General features: G+C 39.0%; 1 protein-coding gene and 1 long non-coding RNA gene across 7 annotated transcripts in view; one reads left to right on the plus strand and one right to left on the minus strand.

Annotated features, from left to right (window-relative positions):
- arhgap26 (Rho GTPase activating protein 26) overlaps positions 1 to 23,548 on the plus strand; it is a 306,778-nt gene that overhangs the window by 34,834 nt on the left and 248,396 nt on the right. The window lies entirely within an intron of this gene.
- Positions 12,970 to 15,450, minus strand: LOC134297113 (uncharacterized). Its single transcript, XR_010003862.1, has 3 exons — positions 15,257 to 15,450; positions 14,441 to 14,511; positions 12,970 to 13,923 (listed from the first exon to the last, which is right to left on the minus strand). It is a non-coding gene; the product is annotated as an uncharacterized LOC134297113 (long non-coding RNA).

The raw sequence follows: 23,548 nt of genomic DNA on the forward strand, positions 1-23,548 counted from the left end.
AGTTACACTTACAAATGTACCTGTTCCGAGTTACATACAAATTTAATTTAAGGACAAACCTATACAACCTATCTTGTTCGTAACCTTGGGTCTGCCTGTACTTAAGTGGATGGCCATGCTTGTTTGTAGAAAAAACAACTCACTCTTATGGCACTTTAAAACCAATTCTTAATGAGTTTTAAGCTTTTGAGGGCTACAACCAAATTATAGATTGTTAGATTTATGACAAAGATATCTAAGAAGGAATAGTCTGGTCCAAAAAATCATATGGTACAATATTTCAGATAGTACCCAAGATTCCACAAGATGTAATATAGTGCAGAAAGAGGAGCATGGTTACACTTTTGGAATGACTGATAACCAATTTGAAGATATCTGGGAAATAACATTCACTTTGGCATGTAAAATTGATTGTAGCTAACTTTCATTCTTCTTTCAGGTAAGATCCTGTAGGACCACCTTTAGATCTTCCACCTCCCACAGGTTTTAGTTGATTCGCAAAATATTTATAGCTCTTTCCTCATTTTTTGGTTTCAAGGAAAACTTAGCAGGTAGAACAAAACTTTTCTGACCATGTATGACATGGAAACAGAGGAATTTTCTACAACCTTTGATAGAAATGACTGTTTAAACTGGGCATAGCTTGCACATTAAAGAGCACTGTTTACCTAGTATAAACTGGTTGAGGTATTTTGCATTCACTAAAAGGAGAATAGCTCATTGTTTGTTGTTATTAGAGTGTATCCCTGTGACTTTACATACAGTTCCTTTTACATGCCTGAATTAACTAACCATAAAATAACACTCACAAGAGCCATTCAGTCTATCAAAGGGAACATTTTATTAGAATGACATGCAGGCCAGAGGTAATAACTCAATCAAACAAGTAGTCTACTATAAAGTCATTATATAACCTCTGAATACGTTCAATCTGTTTTGGCCAGATTTAGCTTTGTAAATCATCGGTAAGAATCCTGTATACATGTGTAGATGACTACTGCTCCTTCCCACCTAAAGCCAAGGCAACTTTCCTGATCCTAAACCTAGCATCTGTTACCAGTAATGGACTGGATGAGGACAAACAAATTGAAACTTAATCCAGACAAGACAGAGGTACTTCTGGTCAGTCAGAAGGTAGATCAGGGAATAGGGAACCAGCCTGTGCTGGATGGGGTTACACTTCCCCTGAAGACAAAAGTCCACAGTTTGGGGGCACTGAACCTGGAGGCCCAGGTATCAGCGGTGGCCAGGAGGGCCTTTGCAATTAAAACTTGTGCACCAACTGCGCCCATTCCTTGAGAAACCAGATCTGGCCACAGTGGTACACACCTTATTTTCATCCCGTATGGATTATTGTAACACACTCTCTGTGGGGCTGCCTCTGAAGAGTGTTTGGAAACTTCAGCTGGTCCAAAAAACTGCAGCCAGGTTGCTCGCTGGGACTGGCCGCAGGGAGTGGACAATCCCTATGTTGCAGCAGCTCTGCTAACTGCCAGTCTGTTTCTGGGCACAATTCAAAGTGCTGGTTATGAGCTTTAAAGCCCTAGATGGTCCAGGTCTAGGCTATTCGGCTGACCACATCCCTTGTACAAACCTGTCTGGACCCCGAGATCTTCAGGAGAGTCCCTTTTCTCAGTCCCACCTCCATCTCAAGCATGGTTGATGGGAAAGAGAGCGGATCTTCCTTCTTGGTGGCTGCCCCTCATCTCTTGAACTCCCTTCTTCCCAGAGAAGCCAGAATAGCCCTCTCTCTGCTGTCCTTTTGATGGCAGGCTAAAACCTTCCTAATCATACAGGCTTTTAAAGAAGAAGGTTTTAAAGATCAAGTCAGGAGCTGCTGTGGTTTTTAACTTTGAATATGTTTTAATGGTTTTTAACTGTGAATTTTTAAATAGTGTTTATATTTAATTCTGTTTTAATGTTTGCATATTTATATATATTAAATATTATGCTAATACTTTTATGTCAAGCCACTTTGAGTCTCCTTCAGGAGAGATAAAGCAGGGTATAGATCTATATATATAAAAGGGTAATGAAATTTCGGCCTAGGACAAAACAACAAAACTACACATCCCAGAAACACTAAACTTGCAGCACAATCCCTCATCCATGCCTCTACGTTCATACAACAAAAAGAAAAGAAAAATAGTCCTAATTAGAGGGAGAAGAAGAATTGTTTTTATCCAATTGCTGCCAGTTAAAAGGCTAAGCTCCGCCCACTTGGTCTCCTAGCAACTCACTCAGCCCTAGCAACCCACTCAGATTTAGGCCTCTTCCACACTGCCTATAAAATACAGATTATCTTATTTTAACTGGATTATATGGCAGTGTAGACTCAAGGCCCTTCCACACAGCTATATAACCCATTTATAATGGACTTAATGTCAGGAGAAAACCTTTACCCTTTACCTTAACTACCACCAATTTCTCAATTCTTTATTTCTCATACCACCATACTTCGCCACAGCAATGCGTGGCCGGGCACAGCTAGTATAAATATAAGTATAATAATAAAATAAAATAAAATAAAATAAAATAAATAATAGAACCTTTAGTCAAAAAAGTCAAACTCCCAAAACTGTATCAACCTGTCCATGGGTCAATGTGAGCACTGTACAGAAAAAGGAACCATTCTCTTCTCTGAGTAGTGTGACGAAAGACGAGAACTTTGTGACTAAGCCTTAGTCCATCCTGGAAGAACCTAAAAGATGCACCCACTGCCTCTGCTCTCTCTGCTGTAGTGCCACTTCTGGTCTTTCTGAATGCAGGAAAATGGTGGCTGTGCCCGGAGCAGGTGGCCCTTTCAGGCAGCATTGGTGCTTTCCCCTCCCTACAAAATGACCCTCAACTTATCCATGGATCATAACAAAATAATTTAGGCCCCAAAACCTACCTTCAGTGTGTGTGTGTGTGTGTGTGTATGTATGTGTGTGTGTGTGTGTGTATATATATATATGTGTGTGTGTGTGTGTGTGTGTGTGTGTGTGTGTGTGTGTGTGTATGTATGTATGTATGGTAGTATCACAGGGAGAATGAGTTTACTGCTTTCCCCCCTCTTTTCCCTCTTGTATCATGTTTGCAATTGGAATAAAAAGAAAACAAAGCAAGATATATATTATCAATACAGGTTGTCCAATGATATTTGAAAACACCTACTATCATACTGTGTATTAGTTAAGAGATCTTTGGGTGAGAACTCTATTGACATACTTAACATTTCCAGGAGGGAGACATCTTTATATGGAGACTGCACCAGAAATGCCAAAAAGAAAAGAAAAGAAAAGAAAAAGGACACAGGGAGGTTGCTGTAGAAATAATGTTTGAAGCAGTGTGAGGTAACTTCCATTGTTGAAAGCAGCTTTATTGGGGAGCTAAAGCTTTCTAGTTAAATGCCTCATCCCTCCACTCTTTGTTCCAAACACAGTAAATGGTAACTTATGGCCAGGATATATATATGATAGATGGTTTATCTGTGTGTTCTACTTAAAATTCTCCTTTGTGGGGGGTATGAATTGTTCTGTGCCAATAAAATAAACTGTTTCTGTCTAATTTGTGATTTTTGTTGTTGTTTTCTTTGTAGTAGGAGTAATATAAATGAGGATACCAGAGAGTTGTTGCAATTACTTATTGGCAGAGGTTTGGAGGTTGCAGTTTAATGGTGTGAGATAAATGTTTTCTTAGTGTAGGTTTAAGTTTGAGCCTAGGTGATTGAAAGAGGTCAAGCTGACTTCACTTAGTAGAGAAAAATAAGGAATGGATTTTCAAGTCCACTTCATTTTGCAAGTCCACATAAAATATCTCTTGATAAAATGTCTATTTGTGGATTTTCAGGTCAATTGCAGGTTGCAAATCCACATAAAATGTCTTTTTATAATATGTCCATTTCAGTATTTGTATGTTGCAGATTCTAAAATGCATTGTTTTTGATTTTGTGAGCTAGCTCTAGATCTCGATCAAGAGAGAAAAGTGGGTAATAATAATAATAATAATAATAATATAATTTATATTGGTCAGCACATTGAAGCATAATAGGTTTTTAGTGTTAATGACTAAGAATAGATTCTCATTTCTTGTTTTCAAGTATGTGGTTGAAGTCTTTAGCTGAAGATCTCTAAAATTTAATATGTGAATGTAAATGTTCATCAACATTGGTATGAAGATACACAATTGAATGCCTTGGCTGTACAGATAGTACAAACTGACACAGGGTTCAATTTCGTAAAAACTTTAAAAAAATTATCTAAAATCAATAGATGTATGAATATTTCTGAAAGTTGGGGGGAATGATCCCCTGTTATCTTGTGCCATTGTATAGAAAATTCAACGAGATAGCTCTTGTAGTTTCTTTTTAAAATGCTGTTTATAAAAACTTTGAAAATTCCCCAAAAATCAATGGATAAGTGAAATGTTTTGAAACTTGATGGGCTAACAGTGGTAAAAATGTTCTATTATTGTAACAAGTTTCACTCCAGTAGCTGTAAAAATGAGGGAGAAAGGATCCCCTCATCACTTGCACGATTACTATAATGAAAAAATTCGTTATTCTTGTTATAGTAATGAAATTTTCACTAGAAACATTTTAGAAACGAAATGCCAGCACCCTCTAATTTTGTAATGACATTTGAAACATTTTTTAATCTATCACACATGCCTAGTATATGACTTGGCTAAGGTCATCCAGTGAGTTTTCATGGTGCAGCACAGATTTTAGTTTTGTTCTCCAGAGTTGTGGTCTCATGTTCAAACCATGTTGTCAATAATTTTTACTGTCTTGTAATGTAAAAGAGAGCCATTTTTTAAATTCAGTTTATCCTGGACACCCATTTGTTGCTATTCTAGAACGATTACATGTGATACCTTTAAACATGTTCTCCTGCTCTCTCAACCAAAGAAAAATGCTTTTTATATATATACTAGCTGTGCCCGGCCACGTGATGCTGTGGGAAATTGTGGTGGTGTTGGAAATAAAGTACTGAAGAATTGGCAGTAGTTAGTATATGTTAGTTTCTAAAGTGTATGAATATACAATATTTCTGGCTATTAGTTGTTTTGTCTGTTGGAGGCAAGTCTGAAGGCTGCAGTTTTGCAGAATGTTTTGGATGTAATGGGCTTTCAGCTTCAAACCCTGGCTGCTTCCTCCCTGGGGGAATGTTTTGTTGGGAAGGTGTTAGTTGATTTTTTCATGCCTGGAAATCCCCTGTTGTTAGAGTGTTGTTCAGAGTGAACCCAGTTTAAAGCAGAAAATGGGCGATGGCATTCAGTTGGGTGGAAGGGACCCTAGAATATCGAGGTAGGTAAATCACACTATCTGCTTTGAGTTGGGTTATCTGAGTCCAGACTGCCGTATAATCCAGTTCAATAGGCATTTTATTGAACTGCTGAAGGGAGTTTAGGCATTTCCCCCCAATATATTATTTCCTTGGTTTGAGAGCACCCCCATTACCCTTTGCTGTGAGGACCCTCCATTATTAGTGTTTATTATTCTTATTCTTATTCTTATTCTTATTCTTATTATTTTTTCTGGTCCCCCCAAGGACCCCCCATTGCCCTCTCCATTGGCTCCATATTATTATTATTATTATTATTATTATTATTATTATTATTATTATTATTATTATTGTCTCCTCACCCCAAATATCTCTCCCATTCCCCTTCCCCTCCATTGAACCCATATTATTATTATTATTATTGTTGTTGTTGTTGTTGTTGTTGTCTCCTCATCCCAAAGTCCCCCCATTTCCCCTTCCTTGTCCATTGGCCCCCATTTCCACTCTGTTCAAGGACACCCCTATTATTTTCTCACCCCCAAAGAGACCTTCCAATTTCCACTCATCACCTCAGAATTGTTTGGAGGCGGCATTGAGGCAGAATTGTTTGGAGGTCTAGTCGAGGCCTCGTCGCGTCCTCGGAGCCAGAATTGTTTGGAGGACTAGTTGAGGCCTACTCGCGGCCTCGCAGCCTTCCGTCACGTAGATGGGCAGGGGACCCTTCGCGCTGCCACTCCCACACAAGGCCGCGAGGCCTGCAGTTTGCTAGGCCACCTTGGTCTCCAAGAGAGTAAACTGCCACTTTTGCTGTCCTCTCTGTATCCTCGGGTGATGTGGATGGAGGATGGTGGCGAAGATGGTGGTGGTGCGGAAACAGGCAAGGGAACACGGGAGCATGTTGGAGGGGGTGGGGGAGTGTGTGGCTCGCGTGCTGCATCCTGCTTCGCGCAGGCACAGATGGGCTTTTCTTGTTTTTTGGGTTTTTCGGGTCATGGTTCTGTCCTTGATGTTTGGTTTTGTTGTCAGAACCTAGCGGCAAGGATGGTGGGTTGTGTTGCCAAGTTTCGTGGTTCTGGGTCGTGTAGTTTTGTTGTCTACTTTTAGGTAAAAAGTCCAGAAGCTTTATATATATATATATATAGATGTCTCAGTGTTGGATTTGAGCATTATTGATGCCAGGATCAATTTTGTGGGCTTCATTATCTTTTGCTAATCTTTTTTTTCTTTTTTTTACAAAAAACTTTATCCACAGATCTTAATCTAGAGCAACATTTAAGGATCAAATTGGCTTCCCTGCTGGGATAGTCATCAGCTAATTGGTTTCAATAACAAACTAATCCCAGAGCATATTTGTTTTCTGAAGTAATTTCTTCATTGGTCTTTTCTCTTCAGCTTCTACATGTGGTTTTTGCATGACTTCTAAAATAGAATAGTTATTTAAAAAAACCACAAGACCTTGTAATAGCCTACAAGGACACAAGTTGTAAGGTACCTAAGTCAGGAGCAGAATAATAATGTGATGCTCACTGTGCAGTTATCTGCAACCATATAATAGTCTATTAAGTGTGTTAACTCTATTTCGTATTAGCCTTCCAAAAATAATTTAATGATACAGTCAGTACCCTCATCTGCTTTTTAAAAGCCAATTAAATGTGTTTTCATGTAGGGATAGCAAAGAATTACAGCTGCTGGAAAGGAATTCTTGTGTAGAACTGTTTCCTTCTATTGCTGCCAAATCTCTTAAAAGTACATAATTCTGAAGTTGATTCCTAGATGAAAGCCTTGAGATCTTTTAAAGATGTTAAATGGGCACATTTGAAGAGTCATCATCTTAAAAATCATAGTTGTCTACAAGTCCACTGTCTGCTGTTTTGCTGAAAAGGCCCAAGTGTCAGTCATAATTATAGTTTTCTGTAGATGGGATGTATTTAAAGGGCTTAGGCTGTTGTGGTTGGTGAAATTTTAGTGTGTCCTATTCTGTTGACAAACTGAACCCTCTGAAGATGAAATGTGCGTTGCTATCAGTTTTTATTAATATTTGTATTTGGGATACATGTCTGGAGATCTTTCTCTGTGTGTACCAAATAAAGAACAGAAGGGTTTGAATTGAAAACACAACCCTTGATCAACTGAGGTTTAAAATTAAATCTACAGATACTTATTTTCTGTGGCCCACGTGTAAAGCAAACCTCAATGGGGAGTTGTTGGTGAAACTTTCAGCCAGTTCATGTAATCTAACGTATTTGAATTCTTTCTTCTATTTTTGTAAGGCAGGATGCCAGTGAAAGTCGTAACAGGACTCAAAACACTTTCTTATGGTTCACCTGTTGTAGGTTTGAAAGTCCTGAATATCTAGACACTACCTACTAAAGTTTATAGAAAGGTTTACAAGATATCATGTGGAAGAGGTAAAAGTTATACCCCTCTTGTTTCATAAGGACACATCTACAGGAAGTCTACACTTAATGCAAATCTGCCTCTATCATTTGAAAATGATTGCTTTGATAAAAATGTGGTTTCCCTTTATACAGGACGCTCACACAAAAATGGTTCGGAAGATAATGTATTCTTTGCCAGTTTGCTTGTCAGAATGATCAACTTCAAATTAAAAATTGAAGGTTATTGTTCTCAATGTAACAGGTAGAATTGGAACATGGTGAATACTCATCCCTTTCTCCTTGTGCCTGTTGGCTCTACTTTTCCTATACCTGAGGCAAATTTCTGTTATTGCCAGTGAGTGGCTGTTGGATTTAATAAACTGTTCACAAAAATAGCCAATTTAGGGAAGATGCAAGTCAAACCTAGTGGACTAACTTTCACTGGTGCTGTCAAACTGTATTTATAAACCGAGCCATTTTGCACAATAGTACTTCCACATTTGAAGACCAGTTCATGATGGGTCCCATCATGGATTCCCTGGTCTTTTTTTCTTTCCAAAAAGCTTTGATATTATATTGGGATATGAAAACAAAACAAAAAAAATACAAGGCAAGGAGTCAAAGTTAGTGTGGCAAGAAATAAACTTCTTCCATTTGCAAAATAAAATTGATGTTTTTGTTGTGTTTCTTGTGTTTGCATATTATGCTTACAGATCCATGAGGAAGGGGGGAAGCACAGTATTTTGAGCACATTTTCACATGTTAATCTGGCAAAAAAATTAGGCAGACCGTACAATGCAGGTTGTTGGGTGTGGGCTGTTGTATCCCTTAAGAAGTGTTACTACCATCCTGGATAGTGGCCTGTGAGAAACACAAAGAAAAAGTGTTCCTGAGAGCAGTGTGATGATTTAGTAGCCAGCTCTTTGATTGTCTTGCTAAGGTTCCCAACTCCATGACCTGCAGTTTGACTCCAGATTGACTGGCCAGCATTGGGAGTCTGATTTTGTGCCAGGAAACAGGATAATGGTTGGGAGTGTCTAGATCATTCTCCTCACAAGTAGGTTGTTTCCTGTTTGAAAGTTACATTTGCTTGAGAAGGAGCCAGCACATTGAACTTATGGTGGTCAGCTTGAGTGCAAGCTGTTCCTCTTGTTTTGCAGCCTTAACTTTACTTGCCTATATATATTTTTTCATAATCTGCCAAAATTGGGCTAGATAGTTGATGCAACCATGGAAGCCGGAAATCCTCCAACAGAAATGTCCTCTTTTCACTGACCTGCAATTCCATTGCAAAAGACACAGCTTGGTAGTTGTAATTTGCTGCTTAAAAACTCCACCACTCCTTGTTAAATTGTCCCTTTTTAGGATTGGTGTCCTGCTACCCTCCTGCAGTGTCACTCAGGTTTCATGCTGATGGTAGCTTGCTTTTTCTGCAGCTGCTGTTAGAAAATTTCTATTCATGTCCTTCAGTGAAAGAGAATCAAGTTCAGATTTTTTGCAGGCTAGAATCTTTTGTTACAAATCGTGAGTATTTTTAGATACAGTTAGAGGCTAGGGAAATACTAAAGCTTGTGCCTTTCTTCCTTCCTTCCTCTGGCCCCCTCCTCATTCTCCAGAATCCTTTTCCTTAGTGATGTCAGGGAAGAGATAATAATGCAGGTCTTCCTGTAAAAATATAGTAGAGGTCCTCTCCCTGAAAAAAAATTAAAGGCAAAATAAGATCATAGTCTTCACCCAGTACAATTCTCTAGGCATAAGTGTATATATAAGTGAATCACTCATTTTCTGAATCACTCACACTCTCCTTTCCTTTCCTTCCCAGCCTTCATTTCCCTCTCCTTCTTGCCTCTGTAGTGCGATTGTCAACTCCATAGGATAGCAGATCATTTATACTTTCTTTCATTCTTTTCAGGATACCATGTTAACGAATGACATAATCACATTTCTGACTGTTTGCATGCATCTCATTTAGAGAATTGTTGATGCTTTCATGGCCCCATGACATTTCCTCAAAAAATTCTCAAATGCACACTCTTGGGGGCCTCTTCGTATTCATGCAAGATTTCAAGTGTCTGTTTCACTGTCTAGGACAGTGGTCCTCAACCTTTGGATCCCCAGGTGTTTTGGCCTACAACTCCCAGAAATCCCAATCAGTTTACCAGCTATTAGGATTTCTGGGAGTTGAAGGGCAAAACATCTGGGAACCCATAGGTTGAGAACCACTGGTATAGGAGCTGTGTAGAAACTGTGGCTGAGATTGTGCAACAGGCAAACAGAACATAATGCGTTGTCTGCATAATTTCATATTTATCCTCATATCTCTGTAATTTTAAATGAGTCATGGAGACTTCCATATTAACCAGTGTCTCCCCTCTCTCAGCAGCAGCTTCACCCAGGACTTATCTATGGGTGGAGGGAGAGTTTGGAACACTGATCAAAGAGTAGCACATTGTACCTCATCCAAAAAGAAGTACATTTATACAGGTGTGTGCCATGAACAGAATTCTAGTGAAACAGGCATAGATGGATAGGGATTCTCTTTTATTGTTGTAATGGATAATAATGAATAATTCGAATTGTATATTTCTCATACAGTTAATGGCAGATTTACATATCTTCGCATTTTATTGTTTCAGGCTTAACTGATCTATCTCCTCTATGCAATGTGAGAGTGACAAGTATATATATGGAGATAATTGAAGACACAAACCATGCAGATCTTTGTCAAATGTGATTGCATTTCTTTAATATAATTCCATCTTTGGTGGTGAGCAGGTGGTTTGTGAATTTTGTGAGATTGGTGCTGCTAGTCCTTGCAGCATTAGTTAGTAATTTTTTCACATTTGAAGGATTTAACAGAATCCACACTCCGTTTCCTTTTCAAACCACTGCTGGTTCTTTGAAGAGGGAAATTAAAATGAAAGAGGTTAGAAGTAAGAGCAAGGTATCTCAGGACTATGTTTATATTAAAGTTATAATCTTGAGTTCTGAAATCTGGGAGGAGGAATTGTATTTCTCTGGCTCTTTGCTGTGCATTATCTTGAATAAGCTTTCATCCAGGTATCTTTTTAAGTAGCTGTTTAACTATTCCTGTGAGTAACTGTTGTATCCAGACAGTTTCTTCCCTGAATTAAAGAGCGCAGTTTCTTTGCAGAATAGGTGGACATTTAGTGGAAACTCCTCCTAGAGGAAGTGATGAATCAGGCTCTTTTCTCCCATATCATCTTTAACATTTTTGAAAGTTCCCCAGCTTCTGGAGAAGCCTTTCAAAGAGTTCATGAGGCCTGCAGTGGGAATTTTCTTTAAAAGTGAAAAATTCCTCTTTCCTGCTACTCAGAGTTTCCTTTGATTTCTGTTCACAGGAACTGGAGCCAAACCATCAGCCTCACAACAAACTTCCTACTCAGAGTGTTCCCTGCTCTAATGGTTCTTTATCTCCTGATCCCCACCCACTTATAATTGGTGATGTCAGAGACTGAAACCACAAAGCAGATCTGAATGACTGTGTTTCCCTCAGTGTGAACCTGCTTGAGCTTCAGATCTTCAGAGAAGGTTCTTCTCTCTGTCCTTCAACCTCTCTGTTTTCTGGGGATTTAGGATATAGCCTTCACAGAGTCTGGGATTATAGGACTCTTTTCCAAGAGATACTAGTCTGGCCCTCTCTCTGTAGTTCCTCAGGTAAAGATTTTCAGTTTAAGTGTACTTTTGGCAATTGACTGGTTGCTGGGAAAGGTGAAGTATGAATCAATCAAAAAACAAAAATGAGGCACGTGATGTCAAAATGTATCAGCAAAAACTGACCTTTTAAAAAGTCTTTTCTGTAGTGTGCGTGTATGAATATGAATACACCACTTATGCTCCATATGCCTTAAACTGTAGCATGCAAGTTAATCTCTCTTTCATTACCTGCCTCTCATGCTAATAGTAAGTCTCAAATGAATATGAATACACCACTTATGCTCCATATGCCTTAAACTGTAGCATGCAAGTTAATCTCTCTTTCATTACCTGCCTCTCATGCTAATAGTAAGTCTCAAAATATTGTGTGTATGGCCATGTGATACAATGCAAAATGATATCTATAATAAGTTTGTGCATTTCTGCTGAATCTCAATCCATTTCTGCTGGCTGAATTTCGGTAGGCCCCCAGGTCAGTTTTTGCATGCCTCCCGAAAATGGGTGGATAGCCAAATAGCCGTTTTTGGTCCGCAGATGAAAAATGCGGCTAGATCCGGCCCATTGGCAGCAATTGGGGTCTTCCTGGGCTCCCCTTCCTGTCATTTTTAGGGCTATCAGGATGAAATGACCACACTTGGAGGACACATCAACCACAGTTAGCCCACCAAGTTTCATAATGTTTGGGTCATCCCTGATTTTTAGGAATTTCCTTTTTTTAAAAAAATAAAATAAAAAATAAAATCTTCTTTAAAAATTCTCAAAAAAAGTACCCCCCCTGCTGGTACTGCCCTGTAACTTCTCCAGGAGCAGCAGCAGGTCACCATTCCTTCCTGCCAAATGTCAAAGATGCACTTTCACATCACACAGCCCAGTGCCTCACTATTATACTTTATTCTTTACTAATAAAAAATAACAGCAAGCAACTTATTCCAAAGGTTTTGGGTTATAGCAGTTTCTCCACAGAATGAAGCCCAAAACAGTGTTTTGTATTTCTTTCTTCTACTGGCAACAGCCAAAGTATTATTACTAATACTCATGATTACTACTTGGCATTCAGAAGTCAGAGAGCACAGAGAAAAATATAAACAGATAGAACTTGTTGTGCACTCCACCCACCCATCTTGCATGTTCTCAACTCAAAGTCAGTCCCACTAAAATTAAAAGAATCAAGAAAATAAAAGAAATAAAAAATATTCCATGCTAGAGAGAGGCCATGCCAAGCCAAAAAAATAAAGCTGAGAGTGTGGCAAGGCAATCGGACAGAAGCACCTCTCTTGGCCAGGTCGCAACTGAGAGCAATGGAGGCTGTCACCCCATTAAATAGACACAGCTTGCGTAAGACACATCATGGCCTTTTTCTTTTCTGATTGGCCCAACAGGCAGGGCTCACAGGGAAACCCTGTGCGAGCACGGAGCAGCCTCTTCATGTGTTGCGTGCTGCCAAATAAGAGAGGAGGAGGAGCCATGACTGGCTGCCACGTGGCCCATTCTGGATTAAAAAAAACAACATGTCGGCTGAACTCTTACTATTATAGCCAACTGAACAAGGAGAACAAGCCAGATTGGCCGAAGGGAACTGACCAAACTAAATCCATGTACGAGCTTAATCTATAAGCTTTCTAAACTTGAGGATATAGAGCCTGAAATAAAGCTAGAATCATTGTTAGAACAAAGCCCTTTAAAAATGATTAGGCTGCTGCTAGCTGATTCTGGAAAGGATGGGACTCTATTTAGTTGAATAGTCCCATATCTGTCATGTGCCCTTTTGTCATCCAAATCTGTTGAGTATTCAGCTTCTGGTGTTTCCCTTCCCCCGCTTTCAGTCGAACTAGCAAACATTTTGTGCTATGAACCTACTTCTATGTGTGTGTGAAATGAACCATAGGGACATGCTTTGTCAGAAGAACAGAACAGCGTGCCTTAGTGGTTACACTGAAGAATGGGTTGGAAATATAGAAAGACTGAGTTGCTGTTTTTAACAGGAGATCAGCTCAAATTGCTTGGTTTTCCACTGTGCCATAGGCAAGATATGAAACTTGAATGAAAAATTAAGTTGTCCCTTGTTGGCCTTCTGTGTTCCAAAGAATTGTAAGGCACATGTGCACACATAAGGCACATAAGATAAATCTGACTAATTACCCTTGGGTTTAATAGCGCTTTTATAAATCTGATGTGTGCTCTTTGTATGTAATATAGAAGGGAAGTGATTGAAGATCAGCACCCAACATCAGTCTACCTTTAATCTCTGACCATATATTGGTGACTGAATATTTGGTTCATTATTAAGTTAATTGTATTATTTCATGGAACAAAACTTGAAGGTAACCCACTGTACTTAGCAGGACTAATGCATAAAACAAAAGAATGCAGTCAGAAGTCCCTGTAGGCATGCAGTCAATCTCACATATGAATACTTCATAGTGGATGGTGATTTACTTTTTTTGTTCATTCCATTCCAATTTCAATTTACTCTTGTGGTTACAGGGAGAAGATGAAAGATACACCAGCTAAAATTGGTCTTCAGCATGGCCATTTAAGATGCAGATACCCTGTCCTTTTCTGCATCTGCTTACTTAGCCATAGGTGTTTAACATCAAGGTCTGGAGAAGGGAAGAGAGAATGATTACAGCCTCACTTTAAGCTCACATGGCAAAGGAAAACAAAAGATAAGAAGACATGATGAGAATTTCCATCATTCAGCCGAGTGCAGGAAATTCTGTCTGGAAAGTTTCAGGTTTCCCAAAACAATAATTATACAGGAGTAAGGAAAACAAAACTCTAAATAACTACTTGTTTCTTTCCATTGTTCTTACTGGGTGTTCCAAATTCTTGCTCAGTCATCTTTCTAGTACTCATAAAGCTGTTTCTCCTTGCTGCTCTTGATTGAAAGAGGGAGAAGTAAGTCAGAGTGCTTTAAATACTGTTTTAAAAATTGCAGAATATTTTGATGTAAACAAGCAACAAAACATATATCCCAGTGTTTTTATTTTACTCCATTTATCTAGGACATCATTACATCACTGTGACACAAAATTTCACTCTGGACTTGCTTATGTTGACTCCAACATACCGTAATAGCTAATTGAAATTCTCATATATTTGGGAAAAATTACACACCTCTTTTATCTGGTGCATTGTATGGAGAGAATCAAGTATAATTTATTCTGCAGGAAGAACACTTCTGAATCCTTTAGGGGAGAAAGGGTGGGTTAAGCATACAGTTCATCATCATCATTACTACTACTACTACTACTACTACTACTACAGTATTGTTATTATTGTTATTACTTTTGGAGTCGATGAGAAATATATTTAGAAAGCTCAGTTTACAGCCACAGTCATGTAGCTCAGTGCAGTTTTATAGCAAGCAGTGCACATCTTGCGCCTACTCACAAGTAAACCTCACTGTGCTCACTGGACCTTTTGTCATTAAAACAATGTTCAGGATTCAATTCTGAGAATCAGTTGGAGGAAGTGAGTGCTTTGTTTTTCTCCTGCTGGTTGGATGCACTCAAAAGTCCACTGAACAAGTCCTAATGAATTCCATTGTATTTTTATTTGACGTAAATGTACATATGGTTGGTCTGCACATCAGTTTGTAATGAGTTTCTCCTTTACAAATTGTTGTTTTGGAAAAACAGCTTAGACTAGTACTTTTCTTGTCAGGCTCTTGGATTTGGCATTATGTCTGGATAAGAACTCATTGTGACAGTATTTCAATCTCCTTAAATAGGCATGCTTCTTTTTGTTCTGAAAATTTCCCAGTTGGCTTAGCATTCCCATCTTCCCATCAAGCTCAAGAAGATTGTTGAAACTAGGACTCAACAATCTAACTTTCCTGATCATGACATTTTAGGGGCAGAACATTGTGCTCTTTCTTAGAAGGCTTAAGGTTTACGGGATAAACCTCTCTATAAAATACCTTCCCCTTACTTTGTTTTCGAGCTATTGCAGACCTGAATGGCAGAGACAAATATGTTGAAATAAAACCAAAAATACAGCAAGATGAAGCATTACTTATTCTTGGTTGATGCCTTTGTTGCACTGGTGTTGCTAGGAGACAAGTCATTCTGATGAAGGAGATGAGAAGGTGGAGACGACACAAGGCTGTAGATGTTAGCTTGGTTCTGCTGCTGTAGAGTATCTGTTGATTGCTTTTTTCTTTTGCTTTTGGCCATTAGCCTGCCCACTTAATCTGGTCCAATTATGAAACAACCCTGCTGCTCTTTATTTGTGTTCTCTACTGAAGAACTTGCCAGTGGGATGACATTATGGAGGCACATGAACCTTTTATTTTATATACTATTTGGACCAAATTAATTTACATTTCATATAAATAAAATGCTCTAAATACATTGTGTATTGTTAGAAAAATTAGTGGTAAGCAGAGTTCTTGATGAGAAACTTAGTTTACAACTAGCTTCTATGAAACTTAGCAAAAGTTGGAAATAATTGCGGAAATTGTTTTCATCCAGCAGTTTTCATGCAACTGCAGCAGGAAACTGACTTTAGTCTGCCTTTTTTCTTTTTAATCTTCAAGTCGCAGATGACTGATACTAATAGATTTCAGTAGGCACTTTAACAATTTTGTGGGAATAGCAATTTACCTTAGTTCTTACTCTATTTTGCTTTAAACTCTACTTTCCTTCATTGAAGAGAGACCCAAAGTATTTCACAGAAATGAAGTATAATAAAAAAATGAATCCACTTAGTTATCTATATCTATATACAGTAAAGTCTCACTTATCCAACATTCGCTTATCCAACGTTCTGGATTATCCAACGCATTTTTGTAGTCAATGTTTTCAATATATCGTGATATTTTGGTGCTAAATTCGTAAATACAGTAATTACTACAAAGCATTACTGCGTATAGAACTACTTTTTCTGTCAAATTTGTTGTATAACATGATGTTTTGGTGCTTAATTTGTAAAATCATAACCTAATTTGGTGTTTAATAGGCTTCTCCTTAATCTCTCCTTATTATCCAACATATTCGCTTATCCAATGTTCTGCCGGCCCGTTTATGTTGGATAAGTGAGACTCTACTGTATATAAAAAGGTAATGAAATTTCGGCCTAGGACAAAACAACAAAATTAAACATCCCAGAAACACTAAACTTGGCAGCACAACCCCTCATCCATGCCTCTACGTTCATACAACAAAAAGAAAAGAAAAATAAAGTCCTAATTAGAGGGAGAGAAATAATTGTTTTTATCCAATTGCTGCCAGTTACAAGGCTAAGCTCTGCCCACTTGGTCTCCTAGCAACCTACTCAGCCCAGGGGACAGGCACAGTTAGGCCTCACCTAGGCCTCTTCCACACTGCCTATAAGATACAGATTATCTGATTTTAACTGGATTATATGGCAGTGTAGACTCAAGGCCCTTCCACACAGCTATATAACCCATTTATAATCTTACATTATTTGCTTTGAACTGGATTATCTTGAGTCCACACTACCAGATAATTCACTTCAGTGTCCATTTTATACAGCTGTGTAGAAGGGGCCTCATATAATCCAGTTCTAAGCAGATAATATAAGATTATACAATAGAGTCTTACTTATCCAACATAAACAGGCCAGCAGAATGTTGGATAAGTGAATATGTTGGATAATAAGAAGGGATTCAGGAAAAGCCTATTAAACATCAAATTAGATAATGATTATACAAATTAAGCACCAAACATCATGCTATACAACAAATTTGACAGAAAAAGTAGTTCAATGCTCGGTAATGCTATGTTGTAATTACTGTATTTACAAATTTAGCACCAAAATATCACAATGAATTTAAAACATAGACTACAAAAACATTGACTACAAAAAGGCAGACTGTGTTGGATAATCCAGAACACTGGATAAGTGAATGTTGGATAAGTGAGATTCTACTGTAATATGAAATAATTACTGTGGTAATCCAGTCCAACCCAATTCTGCCATGGAGGACACAATCCAAGCATGCCCAACAGATGGCCACCCAGCCTCTCAATGATATTAATAATAAGAAGAATAAGAATAATAAGAATAAGAATAATAAGAATACCGTACAGTCATAAGGTTAGGAGACACCCCTAAGGATCATCCAGTTCAACTTCCTTTTACCATGCAGGACGACACAATCCAAGCACTCCTGACAAATGGCCATCCAGCCTCTACATAATGATGATGATGATGAAGATGATAATAATACAGTAACAACAACAACAACAACAACAACAGAAGTATAGAATCCAAGAGTTTGGAGAGACCCCTAAGGGCCATCCAGCCCAACCCTTTCTACTATGCAGCAGGATACAAGCCAAGCATTCACAACACATGGACAACGTTTAAATACTATACAATACTACACAGGGACATAGACCCCCTCTACCCTCACCACTTTCACAGTACACAAACAACCAAATGCATACTAAACATAAAGACAACCATACAACAGACATTCAATACCACCACTACCTCAACAATTTCTCACCAACACCACCAGACAACACCACAGCAACGCGTGGCCAGGCACAGCTCGTATACTAATAAAATGCAAAGAACAAATTGCAAATAGAGTTGGGCCTGGATACCGTTCCATCTATTCGGATGGCATGGAACAGTACAACCCCCTCCAGAACGGAAAGAACAGCAAAACAAACAAACAAACAAAAAAAAGGGGGGGGGGTAGGGAGAACAGTAGCTGTTTGGTTGACTGATTTTCAGTGCGCCAGCTGTAGGCCCTGGCTGGCAGGGCCTACAGCCAAGTGCCGGCTGTTCAAGGCTTGTGGGCTCAGCTCACAGGGTCTACAGCCGAGCGCTGGGCCAGGTCGGATGTAGACCCTGGTGCTTTGCTACCCAAGGTCCGAAAATCTTCATATTTTTTAAGACCTTGGGCAGAAAAGCCCAAAAGTATAGGGGCCTGTTTTTGGAAGCGGCAAACAGAAATGGGGCCATAAAAATGGAACAAATAGAAATGGGTTGTGATTCCATTCAAATGCAAGAGATTACAGTAATTGCAAATAGGAGGCAGAAGAAAGGGTTGCAATTCCTCCTACATTTGCAGTAACAAATATGAAATAACAATGGAATAAAACAATAAAAAACCCATCACAGATAGAAGTCATCATAAGAGTCTTCATAAAGAGGCCGGGCTGTGGCGCAGGCTGGTTAGCAGCCAGCTGCAACAAATCACTCTGACCAAGAGGTAATGAGTTCGAGGCCCTCCCGTGCCTGCATCTGTCTCTGTCTCTGTTCTATGTTATGGCATTGAATGTTTGCCTTATATGTGCAATGTGATCCGCTCTGAGTCCCCTTCGGGGTGAGAAGGGCTGAATATAAATACTGTAAGTAAGGAAGTAAATAAATAAATAAAGAGTCAGGTCTTGGTCTGGAATAAAGATACGCAAAATAGGGACCTGCTGCAGCTTTAGAAAGGGCATTCCTCAAAACTAGTGCTGCTGTTCATAGGGCCCTGTTTCTCCATACAGTGTTCCCTCACTTATCGTGGGGATTCCGTTCCATGACCTACCGTGATAAGTGGAAATCCACGAAGTAGGGACGCTATTTTAATTTTAATATTTATACATTATTTAATTGTTATGTGGCCTTTCTACCCCTTGCAACCCTTCCCTACCAGCGCCTAGTAGACATCATGTTGCTCTGGCTGCTTCCCTGCAGCCAGGGAAGAAAGAACGCTGCTCCAGCTGGTTAAGTGAGCGAGGGAGGGCGGGTGGGAGAGTGAAGGTCTTGGTCTTCACTCTCTTGCTGCCAGCGGTTTTGCTGCCATCAGCGGCAGCAAAAGCCTGGAAGAGGCAGCCAGGTCCGGCCTCTGCCTCCGCTCCCTCTTCCGAGTTCTCCACATTTCCTGGCTGGAGCGGCGGCAGAAGCTGGACCTGGCTGCCTCTTCCAGGCTTTTGCTGCCGCCGGCCTCCACATAACAATTCAAATAATGTTTAAATATACCCCCATTTCCCCGAGAAACAGGGAGTCCATGAAAAGCGAACCGCAAAGTAGCAGGGGAACACAGTACTTTGTTTAGCAGTTGCTATGGCATCAGAATATGAAGACCTCAGAGGTAGAACAAAGCAACATAGGGAATTCGTATTATTTCAGTGGTGTGTTGCCCTTCTGCCTTTGGGAAGCTTTTCCTTCACAGGACAGTTAAAGAATTCTATGTATGTATTCCTCTTTATTTTAGGAAGTGATTAAAAACAGCAACTAAGTTCACATGGAGTTCTGGCCAAAATTGCACTCTCTCATTGTTACCCAGTGTGAATGATGTGTGCCTGGTGTTCAAGAGCTGCTCATCATCAACAACATTAGATAAACTGTTATTCAGGAAAACTGTTCACTCATTTCCTGCTTTTAGGCTGCCTTAATCTGGTAAACCAGTGTGGGAAACAGGATACTGGACTAGGTAGGTTTCTGGTCTAATTTGGTCATGCTTTTTAATAACTCTATTGAATAATCCTAGCTAAGCTTCTAGCTAACATTTGGCTTTCCTTGAATACAGTTCAAAAGCACTTACTTGCAGGGCTACCTCATCATATGTAAGCATGTTTAGGATTGAGTTTTCTCTCACCCATCCTCTCATGAGTTTTCCTCCCACACACCTCCACTCCTTTTTGGCTTAATGCTTGCATTAATATTTGTATCACTGCAATTTCTCTTAGAGCTATTTTTATGGCAAGGTCTGCTGCACTCTCTCATGCGTTCTGTCTTAAGCAAGAGAAAACCATCAGATCTTATTAACATCATAATTATCTTAAGTCTTAACACTGTAAAATGCACGTCTCTGCCAGTGGTTCTCTATGCAAATGTGGATTGTTTGACTGAATCCTGCTTTACTTAATTTGTGACATACGTTATGTAAAGTTTGATATTCATTTAATAAACTTTTTGTTTTAAAAATACAACATATAAGCATAGTGTCCTGAATTTCCAGTTCCATTTCAATTTAGTAAGTGAATTCTAGAATATCTAAAATATTGGAATACTGGTACTTCTGTGGATCATTTCTTGAAGTTAAGAACCTTGGCAGCTTTGTCAAAGAAGGGGACCGTCCTACAGCCAGCACCTGGCAAGATGAAAGGTTATAGGAAACACATTAATGTTGATCTCTCAACGGAAAGGGAACTGTCTCCATAATGTTATCTGTGATAATGTGAAGAGCTGCTGTGAATATGAAATGCCTTGTGTCAGCGGGACCCACAGTTGCAGCTATCCACATTTGACAAAATATGCAATCTCTAGGAATATTCTACATGATCTTGGAGGTATCTATGGACAATGCCGGTTCTTCGGCTTAGAAATTGAGATGAGCACCAACCCCCAGAGTTGGACACAACTAGATTTAATGTCAGGGGGGAAACCTTTACCTTTAGGAATGTTCTAGATTGTCCAGGTGATTCTATGCTTTATTTTCAGAAAGTACTGTAGAGTCACCCTGGGGGACCTAGCAGATTCCTAGACTGGATACCTTCCTAGGTCATCCATAGCAAATCTATGGGAACTTTTAGCAGATGTTGTTCATCTCAGTGGGGTTTGCTATTATCCACAGTTTTCTATCTCTGTGGTAAATTCAAGAATGTGTCACCATGAATATGTATGCTCTGCTGATAATAAGGCCAGACCCATAACAGAGCATTTGGGAGTGGCTCATGACGCTAACCTCTACTCCTACCCCCCCCCCCCCCCCAATATTATCCCTGCAACCCTGAGGGTTTGACCACTTCCCCCATTGGTATCAGTGGGAGGCAAAATAAATAATCTGACCTCATGAATCTGGCCACAGTAAACTGTAGCAAAGTTTTTAATGTGACAGTTCTGCCAAGGGTTCTTCCCTTACTCTAGTTGACAATAGGTAGATAGGAGATAAGGAGAGCAGGAAGTGCAAGTATTGGGTTTTCCTGAACAGTTTTATGTTAAAGTTGTGAAGCAGAATTATGCTTTTAAATAATACTGGCTAGATGGCCGAAATGCTGGGGGCACCAGAAGTTAAGGGGCATGGATGGCTGACATAAATATGATTCATCTTTCCTTGTATGTATGCTGTCGCTGTTGGCTGGTCCTTATTGGCTTACCGAGGCATGTTATTTGAATGCCCCAACTGCATTTGCCTTTAGCTTAACAGCCACTCTGTAGAAACATTACTTGCATAGCAAAACTTTGGGATGGGAAAGAGTTGACTGTGTAATTGTTCAATAAAAGATCTGACAATGAATCATAGTTGCATTTAGGCCTTTGGGGGATGTCACTCAGCTAGATAAATCAGTGACTGACAAATACTTGATAGGATCAAATAAATCAAATGTGGAATCAAATATTTCCAATGTTCCCTTTCCCAAAGGAAGGGAACATCCCTTCTCCAACGTTCTCGTCTTCTTACTCCATGCAAAAGACCTCAATACTTTTCAATGAACATGTAACTCAATATTTATTCCAACATAAGTAATATCCAAATAAAAATTACTTGTCACTCACAGATTATTCACTGATCTATGTATTCATACTGAACAGTAGAAATGGTGGATGGGGTAGAACTTGAAAAGACCTTGTGTTCTCTGGTATTAAAAGAATACCAGTGAATTGTATTTTTCAGTTATATCAGAATACAGAAAGGTTGCTTTTGTGGACTAGAATTCCCAGAATTTTTTTTGTCCATGATGGCTGGGGAATTCTCAGAAGTGTTGTCTAAAATTAACTCTGCTGATTTTTTAGCTGTGTTGTAAGGGCCAACTAGATGCGGCATATTTGCTTAGAATTAGATGGTGTCCAAATACCTATAAAACATGGAGAAGCTAAAGCACCTTTTAGAGATGGGTGAGGAAAGGTGCTGAATCCTTCACTTTCTGGTTCTTTTGGGACAAAATATCAATTCTGGTTCAGGAGATTTATTGGAAGAAAAAATGTCTGGCAAATAGCAATTTAATGAATGGGACTGAAGAAAAGCAGAGGCAGGCAGAGATCCTATGCTATTCTTCTACATGTTCTAAATCAGTGGTTCTCAGCCTGTTGGTCCCCAGATGTTTTGGCCTTCAACTCCCAGAAATCCTAACAGCTGGTAAATTGTCTGGGATTTCTGGGAGTTGTAGGCCAAAACACCTGGGAACCCACAGGTTGAGAATCACTGTTCTAAATCCTTTGTCATCCATTTTTTTCTTCTGTAGTACCTTGTTTGGCCTTCACATAGTCACAGCACATTATATGTGCTGTTTTATTACCGTAATGCAATAATATATTATTTCACTCAAATTTGATTTTCAGTAGAGAGACCTAGCTAACAGATCAGGGTTAGATCTAGTTCGTAAAACAGGGAGATGTGACCTCTCAGTAATATTACCATCTTTTGCTGAATGGGTGATAAAAAGACTCCTCATTTTTAAAGGAAATGTTTTATGTAATATAAACCAATATTCAAGAGTCAGTCTTTTTCCCTATTCCAGGGTTTTTTATGTGATTCTTTGTACAGTATGACTTACAGTAGTAATTATTTAGTTTGACCAACTGAGATGAAAAAGAGTTGGACTATGTCATAATGTGCACTTGTTTGGGGATGCTTAGTCCCCCTCCGTATAGTCAACACTTCTGTAATTTTCAGTTGATCCTGATAAAGACATTCTGATGTTTTTCTTGTCTTATTAATAAGTTGTTTTACTGCTGTGAAATTAATAACAACTGGGCAAAGCTTTGATAGGCAACTATAAGAAACCTCTGTGGCTCAGTAGTCAAAGGGTTACAGGGGCTAGCTGTTACTATGCCATACTCCCTGATTTCTACGTCCTTGAGCCAGGCTTCTCTAATACGATACTTCTGGATATTTTGGATTATAACTCTATAAAGTTACATTTATAAAGTGTTATTTTTATAAGTTATATGTATAGGTGGCAGTATTGATGAGGACCTATTGGAGTTGCAGTTGAAAACATCTGGAGAGCACCAAGCCATGGCTGATTGTTGAATAGAAGCATCCAATAAATATCTTTTGTGGGACTAGGCGCCTTCTTTATCAGTCTTCATTTCTGCCTTCTAAGTTGACAGTTCAGAGAAGAAGAAAAATTGGAATGTATAATTGTATTAATTTTGAAGAAATATGAAATCAATATGAAAACTATGACTAGTCTTGGATGTTTAGATTAAGTTGTGAAGATGAACCTGAGGATATTTATATGATATTTATGATTGTAGATGCAATTGTATAAAACTGAGCTAATATATTAAGGTTTAACATAGATCCAT

Source organism: Anolis carolinensis, chromosome 2, assembly GCF_035594765.1.
Source record: "Anolis carolinensis isolate JA03-04 chromosome 2, rAnoCar3.1.pri, whole genome shotgun sequence".
Classification (NCBI taxonomy): domain Eukaryota; kingdom Metazoa; phylum Chordata; class Lepidosauria; order Squamata; family Dactyloidae; genus Anolis; species Anolis carolinensis.